Source organism: Lissotriton helveticus, chromosome 1_1, assembly GCF_964261635.1.
Source record: "Lissotriton helveticus chromosome 1_1, aLisHel1.1, whole genome shotgun sequence".
In the NCBI taxonomy this organism is placed as follows: Eukaryota; Metazoa; Chordata; class Amphibia; order Caudata; family Salamandridae; genus Lissotriton; species Lissotriton helveticus.
This window is the reverse complement of record NC_136057.1, coordinates 133639049-133664633: the sequence shown is the minus strand read 5'-3', so window position 1 is coordinate 133664633 and position 25585 is coordinate 133639049. Positions and strand designations below refer to the sequence as shown.

Here is a 25585-nt window from a genome sequence, read left to right as displayed (position 1 = left end):
TTCTTACGGTCCTGCTGTTTTCCGATAGTGTCCCAATATGGTTCCAGCTTCGGTCGGGCTTTTATTTCCAGAAATCGGCTAGTTAAGTGCGGGGAGAGTCCCTTTGTCCTTGCATCTGTAAGCACCATCTCCCAATACTTTTCTTTTGCAATTTTTTTGGAGGGGAATATAGTGTTTTCTGGGTCGTCCCAGAGTTCCCTCATTCCCATTTTGAAAAGTAAAGACCGAATGGCCTTCAGCCAAGGAATTTTCTGGCATGAATCCATGATCATTATTTCCCTCAGCCCATGGGCATAATGCCGTAGTTCTTCAGTGGACCATAGACGGCGCCAGTACAGTAATGGCCGTAGGAAGGCAAGATCTTGCACCGTCTTTTTTCCAAGATCCCACATTAGTGGTGTTATCGGGGTACTTATGGGAACGCTTGTAGCTTTCCGCAGAAATTCATTTTCTGCCAGCGTCAGCTTTCTTAAGTCCTGGAACCCCCAGAGTTCAGCACCATAAAGTGCCGAACTTACCACCTTCATCCCGTATATTTCCAACAGTGGGCTAATGGGCTCCAACAGTGGGCTAATGGGCTAAGCAAGGGGTGATTACACGACCTTGCCCCCGCTGAGTGATCAGCCAGTTGTGTCAGTTTGGATGGCCAGCCAGGGGTGGCAAAAGATATGCTGCAGCCCCTGGTAGGCCTTGGATGCACCTATGCCCTGGCTACCTATAGTACACTATACAGGGACTCATAAGGTGACCCAATATCCAATTAGTTATGTACCTAAGGTACATGGAGTCCATTTTACAGAGAGAGCAGATAGCCTGGGGCCCTGATTAGCAGGATCCCAGGCCAACTAAGTCAAAAACCAGCTAAACACAAGGCGAAAAATCTGGGGTAACCATAGTCAGGTATCCACCTTCCTACAAATAGAAGAAGGACTACCGTTTTATTTGAAGCGAGCACAAAGAATGACAGCGCTCCTCAGCAGAGAATTACAGAAGAGGCAGCTAGAACATTCATAAAATGCAATTTTTAAACCCAAAAGCTTGCCTGTTAATTAGATTGCTTCTTGAAACACCTGCTAACTATCCCTGCTCTGCAAAACATTAACCCCCCCTGAACTCCCCCAGTTTTCAGTCACCCCTCTCTAAAAACTGGGACAGGGGCTACATTTCCTGAAATTGGCCCGGACAGCAGGTGAAAAACAGGAGCCGTCTGGGCAAATCCGGGACACCTGGTCACCCTATCACAGGCACGACAGAGCCCCGTCACAGGCCTCTGTACATGCACCGTCACAGGCTCCTGTCCCTTCTGAATCACTGCCTCAGCTTCCTGCTGGTACCCACTGACCTCGACCCTGCCCTCCTGGCGGCTGCTTGCGAAAGCGCCCTGTCAGCGCTTCTTGTACAGTTTCTCTGTCACTCTCTTAGCACCACCGTCACTGCCCTGCCCTCCTTACAGCTACTTCGGAATGAGCTCTTCAGAGCCCCTTGAGCCCATTCCCTGTCACTCCCCTAGCGCCACTGTCACAGGCTCTGTCCTTGGCGCTAGATTCCTGCGAAAGAGCCCTGTTAGTGCCCCCTGTGCCCATTCTCTGTCACTCCTAGCGCCACTGCCACATGCTAGATTCCTGCGAAAGCGCCCTGTCAGTGCTTCGTGTACACTTTCCCTGTCACTCTCTTAACACCAGCGTCACTGCCCTGCCCTCCTTACAGCTGCTTGGGAAAGAGCCCCGTCAGTGCCCTCAGCGCCTATTCTCTGTCACTCCCCTAGCGCCTCTGTCTCATCCTCTGTCCTTGGCGCTAGATTTTTGTGCAAGCCTCCTGTGGCGCCCTGGCCTGGCTGTGTTTCACAACCTGTCTGCCCGCCCTCGCCCTCCCGGTGTTGCAAGCCTCCTGAGCCCTTCTCTCAGCGGTGCCAGGGGCTGTCAGTCTCGGGGTCACCAGTGCCAGGTCTTGTTGTGTCTCTAAAGTGAGGGGCGCGTGCAGCGCTGCGCGTGGCACACAGCGCCTCACACTGCCCGCAGCGCTGTAATAGGTGACTGATTGCTGCCTCTGAGCGCTGCCCGAGTCCGTCCTCGCAGGAGGGGCCCAGGCTCCCCAGGGCTCTCCCTCGGATCTGGAATCAGGGCCCCCGCTCAGGTAAGGAGGCGGCCGTCACTCCGGGTCAGTCAAGGAGACCTTCAGAGGTCACTGGATGCTGCGTGTGCCAGTGAAAAACGGCGCTGCCCATCTGCTCCACTGCTGTCCTCCTCTGCTCTTGTCACTCTGCTCTCTCTCTGGCACACTAGCTGCTATGTTTTCCGCACCCTCTGCTGAGGTCTCTCTCTCTCGCTTCCGCCTCTGCTGTGGTCTCTCTCTCTCTCTACCACCTCTCCTGTGGTCTCTCTCTCTCGCTTCTGCTGTGGTCTCTCTCTCTCTCTCTACCGCCTCTGCTGTGGTCTCTCTCTCGCTACCGCCTCTGCTGTGGTCTCTCTCTCGCTACCGCCTCTGCTGTGGTCTCTCTCTTTCTCCGGCCTCTGCTGTGATTTCTCGCTCTCTACCGCGTCTGCTGTGGTCTCTCTCTACCGCCTCTGCTGTGGTCTCTCTCTACCGCCTCTGCTGTGATCTCTCTCTCTCTTCCGCCTCTGCTGTGATCTCTCTCTCTCTTCCGCCTCTGCTGTGGCCTCTCTCTCGCTACCGCCTCTGCTGTGGTCTCTCTCTTTCTCCGGCCTCTGCTGTGGTCTCTCACTCTCTTCTGCCTCTGCTCTGGTCTCTCTCTCTCTCTTCCGCCTCTGCTGTGGCCTCTCTCTCGCTACCGCCTCTGCTGTGGTCTCTCTCTTTCTCCGGCCTCTGCTGTGGTTTCTTGCTCTCTACCGCCTCTGCTGTGGTCTCTCTCTACCGCCTCTGCTGTGGTCTCTCTCTCTCTCTCTCTCTCTCTCTACTGCCTCTGCTGGGGTCTCTCTCTACTGCCTCTGCTGTGGTCGCTCTCTTTCTCCGGCCTCTGCTGTGGTTTCTCGCTCTCTACCGCCTCTGCTGTGGTGTCTCTCTCTCTCTCTCTCTCTCTACTGCCTCTGCTGGGGTCTCTCTCTACTGCCTCTGCTGTGGTCGCTCTCTTTCTCCGGCCTCTGCTGTGGTTTCTTGCTCTCTACCGCCTCTGCTGTGGTCTCTCTCTACCGCCTCTGCTGTGGTCTCTCTCTCTCTCTCTCTCTCTCTCTACTGCCTCTGCTGGGGTCTCTCTCTACTGCCTCTGCTGTGGTCGCTCTCTTTCTCCGGCCTCTGCTGTGGTTTCTCGCTCTCTACCGCCTCTGCTGTGGTGTCTCTCTACCGCCTCTGCTGTGGTCTCTCTCTCTCTCTCTCTCTCTCTTCCGCCTCTGCTGTGGTCTCTCTCTCTCGCTACCGCCTCTGCTGTGGTCTCTCGCTCTCTACCGCCTCTGCTGTGGTCTCTCTCTCGCTACCGCCTCTGCTGTGGTCTCTCTCTCGCTACCGCCTCTGCTGTGGTCTCTCTCTCGCTACTGCCTCTGCTGTGGTCTCTCGCTCTCTACCGCCTCTGCTGTGGTCTCTCTCTCTCTAATGCCTCTGCTGTGGTCTCTCTCTCTCTACCGCCTCTGCTGTGGTCTCTCTCTCGCTACCGCCTCTGCTGTGGTCTCTCTCTCGCTACCGCCTCTGCTGTGGTCTCTCTCTCGCTACTGCCTCTGCTGTGGTCTCTCTCTCGCTACTGCCTCTGCTGTGGTCTCTCGCTCTCTACCTCCTCTGCTGTGGTCTCTCTCTCTCTACCGCCTCTGCTGTGGTCTCTCTCTCTCTACCGCCTCTGCTGTGGTCTCTCTCTCGCTACCGCCTCTGCTGTGGTCTCTCTCTCGCTACCGCCTCTGCTGTGGTCTCTCTCTCGCTACCGCCTCTGCTGTGGTCTCTCTCTCGCTACCGCCTCTGCTGTGGTCTCTCTCTCTCTCGCTACCGCCTCTGCTGTGGTCTCCCTCTCTCTACTGCCTCTGCTGTGGTCTCTCTCTCGGTACCGCCTCTGCTGTGGTCTCTCTCTCTCTCGCTACCGCCTCTGCTGTGGTCTCCCTCTCTCTACTGCCTCTGCTGTGGTCTCTCTCTCGCTACCGCCTCTGCTGTGGTCTCTCTCTCTCTAATGCCTCTGCTGTGGTCTCTCTCTCTCTCTTCCGCCTCTGCTGTGGTCTCTCTCTCTCTACTGCCTGTGCTGTGGTCTCTCTCTACCACCTCTGCTGTGGTCTCTCTCTCGCTACCGCCTCTGCTGTGGTCTCTCTCTCGCTACCGCCTCTGCTGTGGTCTCTCTCTACCACCTCTGCTGTGGTCTCTCTCTACCACCTCTGCTGCGGTCTCTCTCTCTCTCTCTCTACCGCCTCTGCTGTGGTCTCTCTCTCTCTACTGCCTCTGCTGTGGTCTCTATCTCTCTACCGCCTCTGCTGTGGTCTCTCTCTACCACCTCTGCTGTGGTCTCTCTCTACCACCTCTGCTGTGGTCTCTCTCTCTCTACTGCCTCTGCTGTGGTCTCTCTCTCGCTACCGCCTCTGCTGTGGTCTCTCTCTCTCTAATGCCTCTGCTGTGATCTCTCTCTCTCTTCCGCCTCTGCTGTGATCTCTCTCTCTCTTCCGCCTCTGCTGTGGCCTCTCTCTCGCTACCGCCTCTGCTGTGGTCTCTCTCTTTCTCCGGCCTCTGCTGTGGTCTCTCGCTCTCTACTGCCTCTGCTCTGGTCTCTCTCTCTCTCTACTGCCTCTGCTGTGGTCGCTCTCTTTCTCCGGCCTCTGCTGTGGTTTCTCGCTCTCTACCGCCTCTGCTGTGGTGTCTCTCTACCGCCTCTGCTGTGGTCTCTCTCTCTCTCTCTCTCTCTCTCTTCCGCCTCTGCTGTGGTCTCTCTCTCTCGCTACCGCCTCTGCTGTGGTCTCTCGCTCTCTACCGCCTCTGCTGTGGTCTCTCTCTCGCTACCGCCTCTGCTGTGGTCTCTCTCTCGCTACCGCCTCTGCTGTGGTCTCTCTCTCGCTACTGCCTCTGCTGTGGTCTCTCACTCTCTACCGCCTCTGCTGTGGTCTCTCTCTCTCTAATGCCTCTGCTGTGGTCTCTCTCTCTCTACCGCCTCTGCTGTGGTCTCTCTCTCGCTACCGCCTCTGCTGTGGTCTCTCTCTCGCTACCGCCTCTGCTGTGGTCTCTCTCTCGCTACTGCCTCTGCTGTGGTCTCTCTCTCGCTACTGCCTCTGCTGTGGTCTCTCGCTCTCTACCTCCTCTGCTGTGGTCTCTCTCTCTCTACCGCCTCTGCTGTGGTCTCTCTCTCTCTACCGCCTCTGCTGTGGTCTCTCTCTCGCTACCGCCTCTGCTGTGGTCTCTCTCTCGCTACCGCCTCTGCTGTGGTCTCTCTCTCGCTACCGCCTCTGCTGTGGTCTCTCTCTCGCTACCGCCTCTGCTGTGGTCTCTCTCTCTCTCGCTACCGCCTCTGCTGTGGTCTCCCTCTCTCTACTGCCTCTGCTGTGGTCTCTCTCTCGCTACCGCCTCTGCTGTGGTCTCTCTCTCTCTCGCTACCGCCTCTGCTGTGGTCTCCCTCTCTCTACTGCCTCTGCTGTGGTCTCTCTCTCTCTAATGCCTCTGCTGTGGTCTCTCTCTCTCTCTTCCGCCTCTGCTGTGGTCTCTCTCTCTCTACTGCCTGTGCTGTGGTCTCTCTCTACCACTTCTGCTGTGGTCTCTCTCTCGCTACCGCCTCTGCTGTGGTCTCTCTCTCGCTACCGCCTCTGCTGTGGTCTCTCTCTACCACCTCTGCTGTGGTCTCTCTCTACCACCTCTGCTGCGGTCTCTCTCTCTCTCTCTCTACCGCCTCTGCTGTGGTCTCTCTCTCTCTACTGCCTCTGCTGTGGTCTCTATCTCTCTACCGCCTCTGCTGTGGTCTCTCTCTACCACCTCTGCTGTGGTCTCTCTCTACCACCTCTGCTGTGGTCTCTCTCTCTCTACTGCCTCTGCTGTGGTCTCTCTCTCACTACCGCCTCTGCTGTGGTCTCTCTCTCTCTAATGCCTCTGCTGTGATCTCTCTCTCTCTTCCGCCTCTGCTGTGATCTCTCTCTCTCTTCCGCCTCTGCTGTGGCCTCTCTCTCGCTACCGCCTCTGCTGTGGTCTCTCTCTTTCTCCGGCCTCTGCTGTGGTCTCTCGCTCTCTACTGCCTCTGCTCTGGTCTCTCTCTCTCTCTTCCGCCTCTGCTGTGGCCTCTCTCTCGCTACTGCCTCTGCTGTGGTCTCTCTCTTTCTCCGGCCTCTGCTGTGGTTTCTTGCTCTCTACCGCCTCTGCTGTGGTCTCTCTCTACCGCTTCTGCTGTGGTCTCTCTCTCTCTCTCTCTCTCTACTGCCTCTGCTGGGGTCTCTCTCTACTGCCTCTGCTGTGGTCGCTCTCTTTCTCCGGCCTCTGCTGTGGTTTCTCGCTCTCTACCGCCTCTGCTGTGGTGTCTCTCTCTCTCTCTCTCTCTCTACTGCCTCTGCTGGGGTCTCTCTCTACTGCCTCTGCTGTGGTCGCTCTCTTTCTCCGGCCTCTGCTGTGGTTTCTTGCTCTCTACCGCCTCTGCTGTGGTCTCTCTACCGCCTCTGCTGTGGTCTCTCTCTCTCTCTCTCTCTCTCTCTACTGCCTCTGCTGGGGTCTCTCTCTACTGCCTCTGCTGTGGTCGCTCTCTTTCTCCGGCCTCTGCTGTGGTTTCTCGCTCTCTACCGCCTCTGCTGTGGTGTCTCTCTACCGCCTCTGCTGTGGTCTCTCTCTCTCTCTCTCTCTCTCTCTCTTCCGCCTCTGCTGTGGTCTCTCTCTCTCGCTACCGCCTCTGCTGTGGTCTCTCGCTCTCTACCGCCTCTGCTGTGGTCTCTCTCTCGCTACCGCCTCTGCTGTGGTCTCTCTCTCGCTACCGCCTCTGCTGTGGTCTCTCTCTCGCTACTGCCTCTGCTGTGGTCTCTCGCTCTCTACCGCCTCTGCTGTGGTCTCTCTCTCTCTAATGCCTCTGCTGTGGTCTCTCTCTCTCTACCGCCTCTGCTGTGGTCTCTCTCTCGCTACCGCCTCTGCTGTGGTCTCTCTCTCGCTACTGCCTCTGCTGTGGTCTCTCTCTTGCTACTGCCTCTGCTGTGGTCTCTCGCTCTCTACCGCCTCTGCTGTGGTCTCTCTCTCTCTACCGCCTCTGCTGTGGTCTCTCTCTCTCTACCGCCTCTGCTGTGGTCTCTCTCTCGCTACCGCCTCTGCTGTGGTCTCTCTCTCGCTACCGCCTCTGCTGTGGTCTCTCTCTCGCTACCGCCTCTGCTGTGGTCTCTCTCTCGCTACCGCCTCTGCTGTGGTCTCTCTCTCTCTCGCTACCGCCTCTGCTGTGGTCTCCCTCTCTCTACTGCCTCTGCTGTGGTCTCTCTCTCGCTACCGCCTCTGCTGTGGTCTCTCTCTCTCTCGCTACCGCCTCTGCTGTGGTCTCCCTCTCTCTACTGCCTCTGCTGTGGTCTCTCTCTCGCTACCGCCTCTGCTGTGGTCTCTCTCTCTCTAATGCCTCTGCTGTGGTCTCTCTCTCTCTCTTCCGCCTCTGCTGTGGTCTCTCTCTCTCTACTGCCTGTGCTGTGGTCTCTCTCTACCACCTCTGCTGTGGTCTCTCTCTCGCTACCGCCTCTGCTGTGGTCTCTCTCTCGCTACCGCCTCTGCTGTGGTCTCTCTCTACCACCTCTGCTGTGGTCTCTCTCTACCACCTCTGCTGCGGTCTCTCTCTCTCTCTCTCTACCGCCTCTGCTGTGGTCTCTCTCTCTCTACTGCCTCTGCTGTGGTCTCTATCTCTCTACCGCCTCTGCTGTGGTCTCTCTCTACCACCTCTGCTGTGGTCTCTCTCTACCACCTCTGCTGTGGTCTCTCTCTCTCTACTGCCTCTGCTGTGGTCTCTCTCTCTCTACCGCCTCTGCTGTGGTCTCTCTCTACCACCTCTGCTGTGGTCTCTCTCTACCACCTCTGCTGTGGTCTCTCTCTCTCTCTACCGCCTCTGCTGTGGTCTCTCTCTCTCTACTGCCTCTGCTGTGGTCTCTCTCTCTCTACCGCCTCTGCTGTGGTCTCTCTCTCTCTCTACCGCCTCTGCTGTGGTCTCTCTCTCTCTCTCTCTCTCTCTCTACCGCCTCTGCTGTGGTCTCTCTCTACCGCCTCTGCTGTGGTCTCTCTCTACCGCCTCTGCTGTGGTCTCTCTCTCTCTACCGCCTCTGCTGTGGTCTCTCTCTACCACCTCTGCTGTGGCCTCTCGCTCTACCGCCTCTGCTGTGGTCTCTCTCTCTCTACCGCCTCTGCTGTGGTCTCTCTCTCTCTCTACCGCCTCTGCTGTGGTCTCTCTCTACCACCTCTGCTGTGGTCTCTTGCTCTCTACCGCCTCTGCTGTGGTCATTCTCTACCGCCTCTGCTGTGGTCTCTCTCTCTCTACCGCCTCTGCTGTGGTCTCTCTCTCTCTACCGCCTCTGCTGTGGTCTCTCTCTCTCTACCGCCTCTGCTGTGGTCTCTCTCTCTCTACCGCCTCTGCTGTGGTCTCTCTCTCTCTCTACCGCCTCTGCTGTGGTCTCTCTCTACCACCTCTGCTGTGGTCTCTCTCTACCACCTCTGCTGTGGTCTCTTGCTCTCTACTGCCTCTGCTGTGGTCTCTCTCTCGCTACCGCCTCTGCTGTGGTCTCTCGCTACCGCCTCTGCTGTGGTCTCCCTCTCTCTACTGCCCCTGCTTTGGTCTCTCTCTCTACCTCCTCTGCTGTGGTTTCTCGCTCTCTACCGCCTCTGCTGTGGTGTCTCTCTACCGCCTCTGCTGTGGTCTCTCTCTCTCTCTCTCTCTTCCGCCTCTGCTGTGGTCTCTCTCTCTCGCTACCGCCTCTGCTGTGGTCTCTCACTCTCTACCGCCTCTGCTGTGGTCTCTCTCTCGCTACCGCCTCTGCTGTGGTCTCTCTCTCGCTACCGCCTCTGCTGTGGTCTCTCTCTCGCTACTGCCTCTGCTGTGGTCTCTCGCTCTCTACCGCCTCTGCTGTGGTCTCTCTCTCTCTAATGCCTCTGCTGTGGTCTCTCTCTCTCTACCGCCTCTGCTGTGGTCTCTCTCTCGCTACCGCCTCTGCTGTGGTCTCTCTCTCGCTACCGCCTCTGCTGTGGTCTCTCTCTCGCTACTGCCTCTGCTGTGGTCTCTCTCTCGCTACTGCCTCTGCTGTGGTCTCTCGCTCTCTACTGCCTCTGCTGTGGTCTCTCTCTCTCTACCGCCTCTGCTGTGGTCTCTCTCTCTCTACCGCCTCTGCTGTGGTCTCTCTCTCGCTACCGCCTCTGCTGTGGTCTCTCTCTCGCTACCGCCTCTGCTGTGGTCTCTCTCTCGCTACCGCCTCTGCTGTGGTCTCTCTCTCGCTACCGCCTCTGCTGTGGTCTCTCTCTCTCTCGCTACCGCCTCTGCTGTGGTCTCCCTCTCTCTACTGCCTCTGCTGTGGTCTCTCTCTCGCTACCGCCTCAGCTGTGGTCTCTCTCTCTCTCGCTACCGCCTCTGCTGTGGTCTCCCTCTCTCTACTGCCTCTGCTGTGGTCTCTCTCTCGCTACCGCCTCTGCTGTGGTCTCTCTCTCTCTAATGCCTCTGCTGTGGTCTCTCTCTCTCTCTTCCGCCTCTGCTGTGGTCTCTCTCTCTCTACTGCCTGTGCTGTGGTCTCTCTCTACCACCTCTGCTGTGGTCTCTCTCTCGCTACCGCCTCTGCTGTGGTCTCTCTCTCGCTACCGCCTCTGCTGTGGTCTCTCTCTACCACCTCTGCTGTGGTCTCTCTCTACCACCTCTGCTGCGGTCTCTCTCTCTCTCTCTCTACCGCCTCTGCTGTGGTCTCTCTCTCTCTACTGCCTCTGCTGTAGTCTCTCTCTCTCTACCGCCTCTGCTGTGGTCTCTCTCTACCACCTCTGCTGTGGTCTCTCTCTACCACCTCTGCTGTGGTCTCTCTCTCTCTACTGCCTCTGCTGTGGTCTCTCTCTCTCTACCCCCTCTGCTGTGGTCTCTCTCTACCACCTCTGCTGTGGTCTCTCTCTACCACCTCTGCTGTGGTCTCTCTCTCTCTCTACCGCCTCTGCTGTGGTCTCTCTCTCTCTACTGCCTCTGCTGTGGTCTCTCTCTCTCTACCGCCTCTGCTGTGGTCTCTCTCTCTCTACCGCCTCTGCTGTGGTCTCTCTCTCTCTCTCTCTCTCTCTACCGCCTCTGCTGTGGTCTCTCTCTACCGCCTCTGCTGTGGTCTCTCTCTACCGCCTCTGCTGTGGTCTCTCTCTCTCTACCGCCTCTGCTGTGGTCTCTCTCTACCACCTCTGCTGTGGCCTCTCGCTCTACTGCCTCTGCTGTGGTCTCTCTCTCTCTACCGCCTCTGCTGTGGTCTCTCTCTCTCTCTACCGCCTCTGCTGTGGTCTCTCTCTACCACCTCTGCTGTGGTCTCTTGCTCTCTACCGCCTCTGCTGTGGTCATTCTCTACCGCCTCTGCTGTGGTCTCTCTCTCTCTACCGCCTCTGCTGTGGTCTCTCTCTCTCTACCACCTCTGCTGTGGTCTCTCTCTCTCTACCGCCTCTGCTGTGGTCTCTCTCTCTCTACAGCCTCTGCTGTGGTCTCTCTCTCTCTCTACCGCCTCTGCTGTGGTCTCTCTCTACCACCTCTGCTGTGGTCTCTCTCTACCACCTCTGCTGTGGTCTCTTGCTCTCTACCGCCTCTGCTGTGGTCTCTCTCTCGCTACTGCCTCTGCTGTGGTCTCTCGCTACCGCCTCTGCTGTGGTCTCCCTCTCTCTACTGCCCCTGCTTTGGTCTCTCTCTCTACCTCCTCTGCTGTGGTCTCTCTCTCTACCGCCTCTGCTGTGGTCTCCCTCTCTCTACTGCCCCTGCTTTGGTCTCTCTCTCTACCTCCTCTGCTGTGGTCTCTCTCTCGCTACCGCCTCTGCTGTGGTCTCTCTCTCTCTAATGCCTCTGCTGTGGTCTCTCTCTCTCTCTTCCGCCTCTGCTGTGGTCTCTCTCTCTCTACTGCCTCTGCTGTTTTCTCTCTCTCTCTCGCTACCGCCTCTGCTGTGGTCTCTCTCTCTCTAACGCGTCTGCTGTGGTCTCTCTCTACCACCTCTGCTGTGGACTCTCGCTCTACTGCCTGTGCAGTGTTCTCTCTCTCGCTACCGCCTCTGCTGTGGTCTCTCTCTCTCTAATGCCTCTGCTGTGGTCTCTCTCTCTCTCTTCCGCCTCTGCTGTGGTCTCTCTCTCTCTACTGCCTCTGCTGTGGTCTCTCTCGCTCTACTGCCTCTGCTGTGGTCTCTCTCTCTCTACTGCCTCTGCTGTTTTCTCTCTCTCTCTCGCTACCGCCTCTGCTGTGGTCTCTCTCTCTCTACCGCGTCTGCTGTGGTCTCTCTCTACCACCTCTGCTGTGGACTCTCGCTCTACTGCCTGTGCTGTGGTCTCTCTCTCTCTACCGCCTATGCTGTGGTCTCTCTCTACCACCTCTGCTTTGGCCTCTCGATCTACCGCCTCTGCTGTGGTCTCTCTCAGTCTCTACCCCCTCTGCTGTGGTCTCTCTCTCTCTACCGCCTCTGCTGTGGTCTCTCTCTCTCTCTACCGCCTCTGCTGTGGTCTCTCTCTACCACCTCTGCTGTGGTCTCTCTCTCTCTACCGCCTCTGGTGTGGTCTCTCTCTACCGCCTCTGCTGTGGTCTCTCTCTCTCTACTGCCTCTGCTGTGGTCTCTCTCCACCACCTTTGCTGTGGTCTCTCTCTACTGCCTCTGCTGTGGTCTCTCTCTCTCTCTCTACCGCCTCTGCTGTGGTCTCTCTCTACTGCCTCTGCTGGGGTCTCTCTCTCTCCACTGCCTCTGCTGTGGTCTCTCGCTCTCCACCGCCTCTGCTGTGGTCTCTCTCTACCGCCTCTGCTGTGGTCTCTCTCTCTACTGCCTCTGCTGTGGTCTCTCTCTCTCTACCGCCTCTGCTGTGGTCTCTCTCTCTCTACCGCCTCTGCTGTGGTCTCTCTCTACTGCCTGTGCTGTGGTCTCTCGCTCTCTACCGCCTCTGCTGTGGTCTCTCGCTCTCTACCGCCTCTGCTGTGGTCTCTCTCTACCGCCTCTGCTGTGGTCTCTCTCTCGCTACCGCCTCTGCTGTAGTCTCTCTCTCTCGCTACCGCCTCTGCTGTGGTCTCTCTCTCTCTCTACTGCCTCTGCTGTGGTCTCTCTCTCTCTCTCTTCCGCCTCTGCTGTGGTCTCTCTCTCTCTACTGCCTCTGCTGTGGTCTCTCTCTACCACCTCTGCTGTGGTCTCTCTCTCTCTACCGCCTCTGCTGTTGTCTCTCTCTTTCTCCGGCCTCTGCTGTGGTTTCTCGCTCTCTACTGCCTCTGCTGTGGTCTCTTCTACCGCCTCTGCTGTGGTCTCTCTCTCTCTCTCTCTCTACTGCCTCTGCTGGGGTCTCTCTCTACCGCCTCTGCTGTGGTCTCTCTCTATCTACTGCCTCTGCTGCGGTCTCTCGCTCTCTACTGCCTCTGCTGTGGTCTCTCTCTCTCTCTACTGCCTCTGCTGTGGTCTCTCTCTCTCTCTCTCTCTACTGCCTCTGCTGTGGTCTCTCTCTACCGCCTCTGCTGTGGTCTCTCTCTCTACTGCCTCTGCTGCGGTCTCTCTCTACCACCTCTGCTCTGGTCTCTCTCTCTCTCTCGCTACCGCCTCTGCTCTAGTCTCTCTCTCTCTCGCTACCGCCTCTGCTCTGGTCTCTCTCTCTCTCCCGGCTAAGCTCTGGTCTCTCTCTCTCTACTGCCTCTGCTGTGGTCTCTCTCTCTCTCTACTGCCTCTGCTGTGGTCTTTCTCTACCGCCTCTGCTGTGGTCTCTCTCTCTCTACTGCCTCTGCTGTGGTCTCTCTCTCTCTACCGCCTCTACTGTGGTCTCTCTCTACTGCCTCTGGTCTGGTCTCTCTCTCTCTCCCGCCTCTGCTTTTGTCTCTCTCTCTCTCCCGCCTCTGCTCTGGTCTCTCTCTACTGCCTCTGCTGTGGTCTCTCTCTCTCTCTACTGCCTCTGCTGTAGTCTCTCTCTCTCTCGCTACTGCCTCTGCTCTGGTCTCTCTCTCTCTACCGCCTCTGCTGTGGTCTCTCTCTCTCTACTGCCTCTGCTGTGGTCTCTCTCTCTCTCGCTACTGCCTCTGCTCTGGTCTCTCTCTCTCTACCGCCTCTGCTGTGGTCTCTCTCTCTCTACTGCCTCTGCTGTGGTCTCTCTCTACCGCCTCTGCTGTGGTCTATCTCTCTACCACCTCTCCTGTGGTCTCTCTCTCTCGCTTCCACCTCTGCTCTGGTCTCTCTCTCTCTACCGCCTCTGCTGTAGTCTCTCGCTCTCTACTGCCTCTGCTGTGGTCTCTCTCTCTACCACCTCTGCTGTGGTCTCTCTCTCTCTCGCTTCCGCCTCTGCTGTGGTTTCTCGCTCTCTACCGCCTTTGCTGTGGTCTCTCTCTACCGCCTCTGCTGTGGTCTCTCTCTCTCTCTCTCTCTCGCTACTGCTCTGCTGGGGTCTCTCTCTACCGCCTCTGCTGTGGTCTCTCTCTCTCTACTGCCTCTGCTGCGGTCTCTCGCTCTCTACTGCCTCTGCTGTGGTCTCTCTCTCTCTCTACTGCCTCTGCTGTGGTCTCTCGCTCTCTACCGCCTCTGCTGTGGTCTCTCTCTCGCTACCGCCTCTGCTGTGGTCTCTCTCTCGCTACCGCCTCTGCTGTGGTCTCTCTCTCGCTACCGCCTCTGCTGTGGTCTCTCTCTCTCTCGCTACCGCCTCTGCTGTGGTCTCCCTCTCTCTACTGCCTCTGCTGTGGTCTCTCTCTCGCTACCGCCTCTGCTGTGATCTCTCTCTCTCTCCCTACCGCCTCTGCTGTGGTCTCCCTCTCTCTACTGCCTCTGCTGTGGTCTCTCTCTCGCTACCGCCTCTGCTGTGGTCTCTCTCTCTCTAATGCCTCTGCTGTGGTCTCTCTCTCTCTCTTCCGCCTCTGCTGTGGTCTCTCTCTCTCTACTGCCTGTGCTGTGGTCTCTCTCTACCACCTCTGCTGTGGTCTCTCTCTCGCTACCGCCTCTGCTGTGGTCTCTCTCTCGCTACCGCCTCTGCTGTGGTCTCTCTCTACCACCTCTGCTGTGGTCTCTCTCTACCACCTCTGCTGCGGTCTCTCTCTCTCTCTCTCTACCGCCTCTGCTGTGGTCTCTCTCTCTCTACTGCCTCTGCTGTGGTCTCTATCTCTCTACCGCCTCTGCTGTGGTCTCTCTCTACCACCTCTGCTGTGGTCTCTCTCTACCACCTCTGCTGTGGTCTCTCTCTCTCTACTGCCTCTGCTGTGGTCTCTCTCTCTCTACCGCCTCTGCTGTGGTCTCTCTCTACCACCTCTGCTGTGGTCTCTCTCTACCACCTCTGCTGTGGTCTCTCTCTCTCTCTACCGCCTCTGCTGTGGTCTCTCTCTCTCTACTGCCTCTGCTGTGGTCTCTCTCTCTCTACCGCCTCTGCTGTGGTCTCTCTCTCTCTACCGCCTCTGCTGTGGTCTCTCTCTCTCTCTCTCTCTCTCTCTACCGCCTCTGCTGTGGTCTCTCTCTACCGCCTCTGCTGTGGTCTCTCTCTACCGCCTCTGCTGTGGTCTCTCTCTCTCTACCGCCTCTGCTGTGGTCTCTCTCTACCACCTCTGCTGTGGCCTCTCGCTCTACCGCCTCTGCTGTGGTCTCTCTCTCTCTACCGCCTCTGCTGTGGTCTCTCTCTCTCTCTACCGCCTCTGCTGTGGTCTCTCTCTACCACCTCTGCTGTGGTCTCTTGCTCTCTACCGCCTCTGCTGTGGTCATTCTCTACCGCCTCTGCTGTGGTCTCTCTCTCTCTACCGCCTCTGCTGTGGTCTCTCTCTCTCTACCGCCTCTGCTGTGGTCTCTCTCTCTCTACCGCCTCTGCTGTGGTCTCTCTCTCTCTACCGCCTCTGCTGTGGTCTCTCTCTCTCTCTACCGCCTCTGCTGTGGTCTCTCTCTACCACCTCTGCTGTGGTCTCTCTCTACCACCTCTGCTGTGGTCTCTTGCTCTCTACCGCCTCTGCTGTGGTCTCTCTCTCGCTACCGCCTCTGCTGTGGTCTCTCGCTACCGCCTCTGCTGTGGTCTCCCTCTCTCTACTGCCCCTGCTTTGGTCTCTCTCTCTACCTCCTCTGCTGTGGTTTCTCGCTCTCTACCGCCTCTGCTGTGGTGTCTCTCTACCGCCTCTGCTGTGGTCTCTCTCTCTCTCTCTCTCTCTCTTCCGCCTCTGCTGTGGTCTCTCTCTCTCGCTACCGCCTCTGCTGTGGTCTCTCACTCTCTACCGCCTCTGCTGTGGTCTCTCTCTCGCTACCGCCTCTGCTGTGGTCTCTCTCTCGCTACCGCCTCTGCTGTGGTCTCTCTCTCGCTACTGCCTCTGCTGTGGTCTCTCGCTCTCTACCGCCTCTGCTGTGGTCTCTCTCTCTCTAATGCCTCTGCTGTGGTCTCTCTCTCTCTACCGCCTCTGCTGTGGTCTCTCTCTCGCTACCGCCTCTGCTGTGGTCTCTCTCTCGCTACCGCCTCTGCTGTGGTCTCTCTCTCGCTACTGCCTCTGCTGTGGTCTCTCTCTCGCTACTGCCTCTGCTGTGGTCTCTCGCTCTCTACTGCCTCTGCTGTGGTCTCTCTCTCTCTACCGCCTCTGCTGTGGTCTCTCTCTCTCTACCGCCTCTGCTGTGTTCTCTCTCTCGCTACCGCCTCTGCTGTGGTCTCTCTCTCGCTACCGCCTCTGCTGTGGTCTCTCTCTCGCTACCGCCTCTGCTGTGGTCTCTCTCTCGCTACCGCCTCTGCTGTGGTCTCTCTCTCTCTCGCTACCGCCTCTGCTGTGGTCTCCCTCTCTCTACTGCCTCTGCTGTGGTCTCTCTCTCGCTACCGCCTCAGCTGTGGTCTCTCTCTCTCTCGCTACCGCCTCTGCTGTGGTCTCCCTCTCTCTACTGCCTCTGCTGTGGTCTCTCTCTCGCTACCGCCTCTGCTGTGGTCTCTCTCTCTCTAATGCCTCTGCTGTGGTCTCTCTCTCTCTCTTCCGCCTCTGCTGTGGTCTCTCTCTCTCTACTGCCTGTGCTGTGGTCTCTCTCTACCACCTCTGCTGTGGTCTCTCTCTCGCTACCGCCTCTGCTGTGGTCTCTCTCTCGCTACCGCCTCTGCTGTGGTCTCTCTCTACCACCTCTGCTGTGGTCTCTCTCTACCACCTCTGCTGCGGTCTCTCTCTCTCTCTCTCTACCGCCTCTGCTGTGGTCTCTCTCTCTCTACTGCCTCTGCTGTGGTCTCTCTCTCTCTACCGCCTCTGCTGTGGTCTCTCTCTACCACCTCTGCTGTTGTCTCTCTCTACCACCTCTGCTGTGGTCTCTCTCTCTCTACTGCCTCTGCTGTGGTCTCTCTCTCTCTACCCCCTCTGCTGTGGTCTCTCTCTACCACCTCTGCTGTGGTCTCTCTCTACCACCTCTGCTGTGGTCTCTCTCTCTCTCTACCGCCTCTGCTGTGGTCTCTCTCTCTCTCTACCGCCTCTGCTGTGGTCTCTCTCTCTCTACTGCCTCTGCTGTGGTCTCTCTCTCTCTACCGCCTCTGCTGTGGTCTCTCTCTCTCTACCGCCTCTGCTGTGGTCTCTCTCTCTCTCTCTCTCTCTCTACCGCCTCTGCTGTGGTCTCTCTCTACCGCCTCTGCTGTGGTCTCTCTCTACCGCCTCTGCTGTGGTCTCTCTCTCTCTACCGCCTCTGCTGTGGTCTCTCTCTACCACCTCTGCTGTGGCCTCTCGCTCTACTGCCTCTGCTGTGGTCTCTCTCTCTCTACCGCCTCTGCTGTGGTCTCTCTCTCTCTCTACCGCCTCTGCTGTGGTCTCTCTCTACCACCTCTGCTGTGGTCTCTTGCTCTCTACCGCCTCTGCTGTGGTCATTCTCTACCGCCTCTGCTGTGGTCTCTCTCTCTCTACCGCCTCTGCTGTGGTCTCTCTCTCTCTACCACCTCTGCTGTGGTCTCTCTCTCTCTACCGCCTCTGCTGTGGTCTCTCTCTCTCTACCGCCTCTGCTGTGGTCTCTCTCTCTCTCTACCGCCTCTGCTGTGGTCTCTCTCTACCACCTCTGCTGTGGTCTCTCTCTACCACCTCTGCTGTGGTCTCTTGCTCTCTACCGCCTCTGCTGTGGTCTCTCTCTCGCTACCGCCTCTGCTGTGGTCTCTCGCTACCGCCTCTGCTGTGGTCTCCCTCTCTCTACTGCCCCTGCTTGGGTCTCTCTCTCTACCTCCTCTGCTGTGGTCTTTCTCTCTACCGCCTCTGCTGTGGTCTCCCTCTCTCTACTGCCCCTGCTTTGGTCTCTCTCTCTACCTCCTCTGCTGTGGTCTCTCTCTCGCTACCGCCTCTGCTGTGGTCTCTCTCTCTCTAATGCCTCTGCTGTGGTCTCTCTCTCTCTCTTCCGCCTCTGCTGTGGTCTCTCTCTCTCTACTGCCTCTGCTGTGGTCTCTCTCGCTCTACTGCCTCTGCTGTGGTCTCTCTCTCTACTGCCTCTGCTGTTTTCTCTCTCTCTCTCGCTACCGCCTCTGCTGTGGTCTCTCTCTCTCTAACGCGTCTGCTGTGGTCTCTCTCTACCACCTCTGCTGTGGACTCTCGCTCTACTGCCTGTGCAGTGTTCTCTCTCTCGCTACCGCCTCTGCTGTGGTCTCTCTCTCTCTAATGCCTCTGCTGTGGTCTCTCTCTCTCTCTTCCGCCTCTGCTGTGGTCTCTCTCTCTCTACTGCCTCTGCTGTGGTCTCTCTCGCTCTACTGCCTCTGCTGTGGTCTCTCTCTCTCTACTGCCTCTGCTGTTTTCTCTCTCTCTCTCGCTACCGCCTCTGCTGTGGTCTCTCTCTCTCTACCGCGTCTGCTGTGGTCTCTCTCTACCACCTCTGCTGTGGACTCTCGCTCTACTGCCTGTGCTGTGGTCTCTCTCTCTCTACCGCCTATGCTGTGGTCTCTCTCTACCACCTCTGCTTTGGCCTCTCGATCTACCGCCTCTGCTGTGGTCTCTCTCAGTCTCTACCCCCTCTGCTGTGGTCTCTCTCTCTCTACCGCCTCTGCTGTGGTCTCTCTCTCTCTCTACCGCCTCTGCTGTGGTCTCTCTCTACCACCTCTGCTGTGGTCTCTCTCTCTCTACCGCCTCTGGTGTGGTCTCTCTCTACCGCCTCTGCTGTGGTCTCTCTCTCTCTACTGCCTCTGCTGTGGTCTCTCTCCACCACCTTTGCTGTGGTCTCTCTCTACTGCCTCTGCTGTGGTCTCTCTCTCTCTCTCTACCGCCTCTGCTGTGGTCTCTCTCTACTGCCTCTGCTGGGGTCTCTCTCTCTCCACTGCCTCTGCTGTGGTCTCTCGCTCTCCACCGCCTCTGCTGTGGTCTCTCTCTACCGCCTCTGCTGTGGTCTCTCTCTCTACTGCCTCTGCTGTGGTCTCTCTCTCTCTACCGCCTCTGCTGTGGTCTCTCTCTCTCTACCGCCTCTGCTGTGGTCTCTCTCTACTGCCTGTGCTGTGGTCTCTCGCTCTCTACCGCCTCTGCTGTGGTCTCTCGCTCTCTACCGCCTCTGCTGTGGTCTCTCTCTACCGCCTCTGCTGTGGTCTCTCTCTCGCTACCGCCTCTGCTGTAGTCTCTCTCTCTCGCTACCGCCTCTGCTGTGGTCTCTCTCTCTCTCTACTGCCTCTGCTGTGGTCTCTCTCTCTCTCTCTCTTCCGCCTCTGCTGTGGTCTCTCTCTCTCTACTGCCTCTGCTGTGGTCTCTCTCTACCACCTCTGCTGTGGTCTCTCTCTCTCTACCGCCTCTGCTGTTGTCTCTCTCTTTCTCCGGCCTCTGCTGTGGTTTCTCGCTCTCTACTGCCTCTGCTGTGGTCTCTTCTACCGCCTCTGCTGTGGTCTCTCTCTCTCTCTCTCTCTACTGCCTCTGCTGGGGTCTCTCTCTACCGCCTCTGCTGTGGTCTCTCTCTATCTACTGCCTCTGCTGCGGTCTCTCGCTCTCTACTGCCTCTGCTGTGGTCTCTCTCTCTCTCTACTGCCTCTGCTGTGGTCTCTCTCTCTCTCTCTCTCTACTGCCTCTGCTGTGGTCTCTCTCTACCGCCTCTGCTGTGGTCTCTCTCTCTACTGCCTCTGCTGCGGTCTCTCTCTACCACCTCTGCTCTGGTCTCTCTCTCTCTCTCGCTACCGCCTCTGCTCTAGTCTCTCTCTCTCTCGCTACCGCCTCTGCTCTGGTCTCTCTCTCTCTCCCGGCTAAGCTCTGGTCTCTCTCTCTCTACTGCCTCTGCTGTGGTCTCTCTCTCTCTCTACTGCCTCTGCTGTGGTCTTTCTCTACCGCCTCTGCTGTGGTCTCTCTCTCTCTACTGCCTCTGCTGTGGTCTCTCTCTCTCTACCGCCTCTACTGTGGTCTCTCTCTACTGCCTCTGGTCTGGTCTCTCTCTCTCTCCCGCCTCTGCTTTTGTCTCTCTCTCTCTCCCGCCTCTGCTCTGGTCTCTCTCTACTGCCTCTGCTGTGGTCTCTCTCTCTCTCTACTGCCTCTGCTGTAGTCTCTCTCTCTCTCGCTACTGCCTCTGCTCTGGTCTCTCTCTCTCTACCGCCTCTGCTGTGGTCTCTCTCTCTCTACTGCCTCTGCTGTGGTCTCTCTCTCTCTCGCTACTGCCTCTGCTCTGGTCTCTCTCTCTCTACCGCCTCTGCTGTGGTCTCTCTCTCTCTACTGCCTCTGCTGTGGTCTCTCTCTACCGCCTCTGCTGTGGTCTATCTCTCTACCACCTCTCCTGTGGTCTCTCTCTCTCGCTTCCACCTCTGCTCTGGTCTCTCTCTCTCTACCGCCTCTGCTGTAGTCTCTCGCTCTCTACTGCCTCTGCTGTGGTCTCTCTCTCTACCACCTCTGCTGTGGTCTCTCTCTCTCTCGCTTCCGCCTCTGCTGTGGTTTCTCGCTCTCTACCGCCTTTGCTGTGGTCTCTCTCTACCGCCTCTGCTGTGGTCTCTCTCTCTCTCTCTCTCTCTCTACTGCTCTGCTGGGGTCTCTCTCTACCGCCTCTGCTGTGGTCTCTCTCTCTCTACTGCCTCTGCTGCGGTCTCTCGCTCTCTACTGCCTCTGCTGTGGTCTCTCTCTCTCTCTACTGCCTCTGCTGTGGTCTCTCGCTCTCTACCGCCTCTGCTGTGGTCTCTCTCTACCGCCTCTGCTGTGGTCTCTCGCTCTCTACCGCCTCTGCTGTGGTCTCTCTCTCGCTACCGCCTCTGCTGTGGTCTCTCTCTCTCTACTGCCTCTGCTGCGGTCTCTCGCTCTCTACTGCCTCTGCTGTGGTCTCTCTCTACCGCCTCTGCTGTGGTCTCTCTCTCTCTTCCGCCTCTGCTGCGGTCTCTCTCTACCGCCTCTGCTCTGGTCTCTCTCTCTCTCTCGCTACCGCCTCTGCTGTGGTCTCTCTCTCTCTCGCTACCACCTCTGCTGTGGTCTCTCTCTCTCTACTGCCTCAGCTGGGGTCTCTCTCTCTCTCTCTACCGCCTCTGCTCTGGTCTCTCTCTACTGCCTCAGCTGGGGTCTCTCTCTCTCTCTCTCCCGCCTAAGCTCTGGTCTCTTCTCTCTCTACTGCCTCTGCTGTGGTCTCTCTTTCTCTCTACTGCCTCTGCTGTGGTCTTTCTCTACCGCCTCTGCTGTGGTCTCTCTCTCTCTCGCTACCGCCTCTACTGTGGTCTCTCTCTCTCTCCCGCCTCTGCTTTTGTCTCTCTCTCTCTCCCGCCTCTGCTCTGGTCTCTCTCTACCACCTCTGCTGTGGACTCTCGCTCTCTACCGCCTCTGCTGTGGTCTCTCTCTCTCTACCGCCTGTGCAGTGGTCTCTCTCTCTCTACCGCCTCTGCTGTGGTCTCTCTCTACCACCTCTGCTGTGGCCTCTCGCTCTACCGCCTCTGCTGTGGTCTCTCTCTCTCTCCCGCCTCTGCTGTGGTCTTTCTCTCTACCGCCTCTGCTGTGGTCTCTCTCTCTCTACCACCTCTGCTGTGGTCTCTCTCTCTCTACCACCTCTGCTGTGGTCTCTCTCTCTCTACCGCCTCTGCTGTGGTCTCTCTCTACTGCCTCTGCTGTGGTCTCTCTCTACCACCTTTGCTGTGGTCTCTCTCTACTGCCTCTGCTGTGGTCTCTCTCTCTCTCTCTACCGCCTCTGCTCTGGTCTCTCTCTCTCTCCCGCCTAAGCTCTGGTCTCTCTCTCTCTACTGCCTCTGCTGTGGTCTCTCTCTCTCTACCACCTCTGCTGTGGTCTCTCTCTCTCTCTACTGCCTCTGCTGTAGTCTCTCTACCGCCTCTGCTCTGGTCTCTCTCTCTCTACCGCCTCTGCTGTGGTCTCTCTCTCTCTCGCTACTGCCTCTGCTCTGGTCTCTCTCTCTCTACTGCCTCTGCTGTGGTCTTTCTCTACCGCCTCTGCTGTGGTCTCTCTCTCTCTACTGACTCTGCTGTGGTCTATCTTTGCCTCCTCTGCTGTGGTCTCTCTCTCTCTACCGCCTCTACTGTGGTCTCTCTCTACTGCCTCTGCTCTGGTCTCTCTCTCTCTCTCTCTCTCTCTCTACTGCCTCTGCTGTAGTCTCTCTACCGCCTCTGCTGTGGTCTCTCTCTCTCTCGCTACTGCCTCTGCTGTGGTCTTTCTCTACCGCCTCTGCTCTGGTCTCTCTCTCTCTCCCGCCTCTGCTCTGGTCTCTCTCTACTGCCTCTGCTCTGGTCTCTCTCTCTCTACTGCCTCTGCTGTAGTCTCTCTACCGCCTCTGCTCTGGTCTCTCTCTCTCTACCGCCTCTGCTGTGGTCTCTCTCTCTCTACTGCCTCTGCTGTGGTCTCTCTCTCTCTACCACCTCTGCTGTGGTCTCTCTCTCTCTCTACCGCCTCTGCTGTGGTCTCTCTCTCTCTACTGCCTCTGCTGTGGTCTCTCTCTCTCTACCGCCTCTGCTGTGGTCTCTCGCTCTCTACCGCCTCTGCTGTGGTCTCTCTCTCGCTACCGCCTCTGCTGTGGTCTCTCTCTCGCTACCGCCTCTGCTGTGGTCTCTCTCTCGCTACTGCCTCTGCTGTGGTCTCTCGCTCTCTACCGCCTCTGCTGTGGTCTCTCTCTCTCTAATGCCTCTGCTGTGGTCTCTCTCTCTCTACCGCCTCTGCTGTGGTCTCTCTCTCGCTACCGCCTCTGCTGTGGTCTCTCTCTCGCTACCGCCTCTGCTGTGGTCTCTCTCTCGCTACTGCCTCTGCTGTGGTCTCTCTCTTGCTACTGCCTCTGCTGTGGTCTCTCGCTCTCTACCGCCTCTGCTGTGGTCTCTCTCTCTCTACCGCCTCTGCTGTGGTCTCTCTCTCTCTACCGCCTCTGCTGTGGTCTCTCTCTCGCTACCGCCTCTGCTGTGGTCTCTCTCTCGCTACCGCCTCTGCTGTGGTCTCTCTCTCGCTACCGCCTCTGCTGTGGTCTCTCTCTCGCTACCGCCTCTGCTGTGGTCTCTCTCTCTCTCGCTACCGCCTCTGCTGTGGTCTCCCTCTCTCTACTGCCTCTGCTGTGGTCTCTCTCTCGCTACCGCCTCTGCTGTGGTCTCTCTCTCTCTCGCTACCGCCTCTGCTGTGGTCTCCCTCTCTCTACTGCCTCTGCTGTGGTCTCTCTCTCGCTACCGCCTCTGCTGTGGTCTCTCTCTCTCTAATGCCTCTGCTGTGGTCTCTCTCTCTCTCTTCCGCCTCTGCTGTGGTCTCTCTCTCTCTACTGCCTGTGCTGTGGTCTCTCTCTACCACCTCTGCTGTGGTCTCTCTCTCGCTACCGCCTCTGCTGTGGTCTCTCTATCGCTACCGCCTCTGCTGTGGTCTCTCTCTACCACCTCTGCTGTGGTCTCTCTCTACCACCTCTGCTGCGGTCTGTCTCTCTCTCTCTCTACCGCCTCTGCTGTGGTCTCTCTCTCTCTACTGCCTCTGCTGTGGTCTCTATCTCTCTACCGCCTCTGCTGTGGTCTCTCTCTACCACCTCTGCTGTGGTCTCTCTCTACCACCTCTGCTGTGGTCTCTCTCTCTCTACTGCCTCTGCTGTGGTCTCTCTCTCTCTACCGCCTCTGCTGTGGTCTCTCTCTACCACCTCTGCTGTGGTCTCTCTCTACCACCTCTGCTGTGGTCTCTCTCTCTCTCTACCGCCTCTGCTGTGGTCTCTCTCTCTCTACTGCCTCTGCTGTGGTCTCTCTCTCTCTACCGCCTCTGCTGTGGTCTCTCTCTCTCTACCGCCTCTGCTGTGGTCTCTCTCTCTCTCTCTCTCTCTCTCTCTACCGCCTCTGCTGTGGTCTCTCTCTACCGCCTCTGCTGTGGTCTCTCTCTACCGCCTCTGCTGTGGTCTCTCTCTCTCTACCGCCTCTGCTGTGGTCTCTCTCTACCACCTCTGCTGTGGCCTCTCGCTCTACCGCCTCTGCTGTGGTCTCTCTCTCTCTACCGCCTCTGCTGTGGTCTCTCTCTCTCTCTACCGCCTCTGCTGTGGTCTCTCTCTACCACCTCTGCTGTGGTCTCTTGCTCTCTACCGCCTCTGCTGTGGTCATTCTCTACCGCCTCTGCTGTGGTCTCTCTCTCTCTACCGCCTCTGCTGTGGTCTCTCTCTCTCTACCGCCTCTGCTGTGGTCTCTCTCTCTCTACCGCCTCTGCTGTGGTCTCTCTCTCTCTACCGCCTCTGCTGTGGTCTCTCTCTCTCTCTACCGCCTCTGCTGTGGTCTCTCTCTACCACCTCTGCTGTGGTCTCTCTCTACCACCTCTGCTGTGGTCTCTTGCTCTCTACCGCCTCTGCTGTGGTCTCTCTCTCGCTACCGCCTCTGCTGTGGTCTCTCGCTACCGCCTCTGCTGTGGTCTCCCTCTCTCTACTGCCCCTGCTTTGGTCTCTCTCTCTACCTCCTCTGCTGTGGTTTCTCGCTCTCTACCGCCTCTGCTGTGGTGTCTCTCTACCGCCTCTGCTGTGGTCTCTCTCTCTCTCTCTCTCTCTCTCTCTCTTCCGCCTCTGCTGTGGTCTCTCTCTCTCGCTACCGCCTCTGCTGTGGTCTCTCACTCTCTACCGCCTCTGCTGTGGTCTCTCTCTCGCTACCGCCTCTGCTGTGGTCTCTCTCTCGCTACCGCCTCTGCTGTGGTCTCTCTCTCGCTACTGCCTCTGCTGTGGTCTCTCGCTCTCTACCGCCTCTGCTGTGGTCTCTCTCTCTCTAATGCCTCTGCTGTGGTCTCTCTCTCTCTACCGCCTCTGCTGTGGTCTCTCTCTCGCTACCGCCTCTGCTGTGGTCTCTCTCTCGCTACCGCCTCTGCTGTGGTCTCTCTCTCGCTACTGCCTCTGCTGTGGTCTCTCGCTCTCTACTGCCTCTGCTGTGGTCTCTCTCTCTCTACCGCCTCTGCTGTGGTCTCTCTCTCTCTACCGCCTCTGCTGTGGTCTCTCTCTCGCTACCGCCTCTGCTGTGGTCTCTCTCTCGCTACCGCCTCTGCTGTGGTCTCTCTCTCGCTACCGCCTCTGCTGTGGTCTCTCTCTCGCTACCGCCTCTGCTGTGGTCTCTCTCTCTCTCGCTACCGCCTCTGCTGTGGTCTCCCTCTCTCTACTGCCTCTGCTGTGGTCTCTCTCTCGCTACCGCCTCTGCTGTGGTCTCTCTCTCTCTCGCTACCGCCTCTGCTGTGGTCTCCCTCTCTCTACTGCCTCTGCTGTGGTCTCTCTCTCGCTACCGCCTCTGCTGTGGTCTCTCTCTCTCTAATGCCTCTGCTGTGGTCTCTCTCTCTCTCTTCCGCCTCTGCTGTGGTCTCTCTCTCTCTACTGCCTGTGCTGTGGTCTCTCTCTACCACCTCTGCTGTGGTCTCTCTCTCGCTACCGCCTCTGCTGTGGTCTCTCTCTCGCTACCGCCTCTGCTGTGGTCTCTCTCTACCACCTCTGCTGTGGTCTCTCTCTACCACCTCTGCTGCGGTCTCTCTCTCTCTCTCTCTACCGCCTCTGCTGTGGTCTCTCTCTCTCTACTGCCTCTGCTGTGGTCTCTCTCTCTCTACCGCCTCTGCTGTGGTCTCTCTCTACCACCTCTGCTGTGGTCTCTCTCTACCACCTCTGCTGTGGTCTCTCTCTCTCTACTGCCTCTGCTGTGGTGTCTCTCTCTCTACCCCCTCTGCTGTGGTCTCTCTCTACCACCTCTGCTGTGGTCTCTCTCTACCACCTCTGCTGTGGTCTCTCTCTCTCTCTACCGCCTCTGCTGTGGTCTCTCTCTCTCTACTGCCTCTGCTGTGGTCTCTCTCTCTCTACCGCCTCTGCTGTGGTCTCTCTCTCTCTACCGCCTCTGCTGTGGTCTCTCTCTCTCTCTCTCTCTCTCTACCGCCTCTGCTGTGGTCTCTCTCTACCGCCTCTGCTGTGGTCTCTCTCTACCGCCTCTGCTGTGGTCTCTCTCTCTCTACCGCCTCTGCTGTGGTCTCTCTCTACCACCTCTGCTGTGGCCTCTCGCTCTACCGCCTCTGCTGTGGTCTCTCTCTCTCTATCGCCTCTGCTGTGGTCTCTCTCTCTCTCTACCGCCTCTGCTGTGGTCTCTCTCTACCACCTCTGCTGTGGTCTCTTGCTCTCTACCGCCTCTGCTGTGGTCATTCTCTACCGCCTCTGCTGTGGTCTCTCTCTCTCTACCGCCTCTGCTGTGGTCTCTCTCTCTCTACCGCCTCTGCTGTGGTCTCTCTCTCTCTACCGCCTCTGCTG

The 25585-nt window shown here is 57.7% G+C and overlaps 1 protein-coding gene across 1 annotated transcript in view; it reads left to right on the top strand.

Annotated features, from left to right (window-relative positions):
• Positions 1-1804: 1804 nt before the first annotated feature.
• Positions 1805-25585, top strand: part of LOC144770541 (glycerol kinase 3-like) — a 175320-nt gene continuing 151539 nt past the window's right edge. The window contains exon 1 of the mRNA XM_078655264.1: positions 1805-2133. The gene's annotated coding sequence lies outside the window, so the exon portion shown is untranslated. The remainder of the gene's footprint in view (positions 2134-25585) is intronic.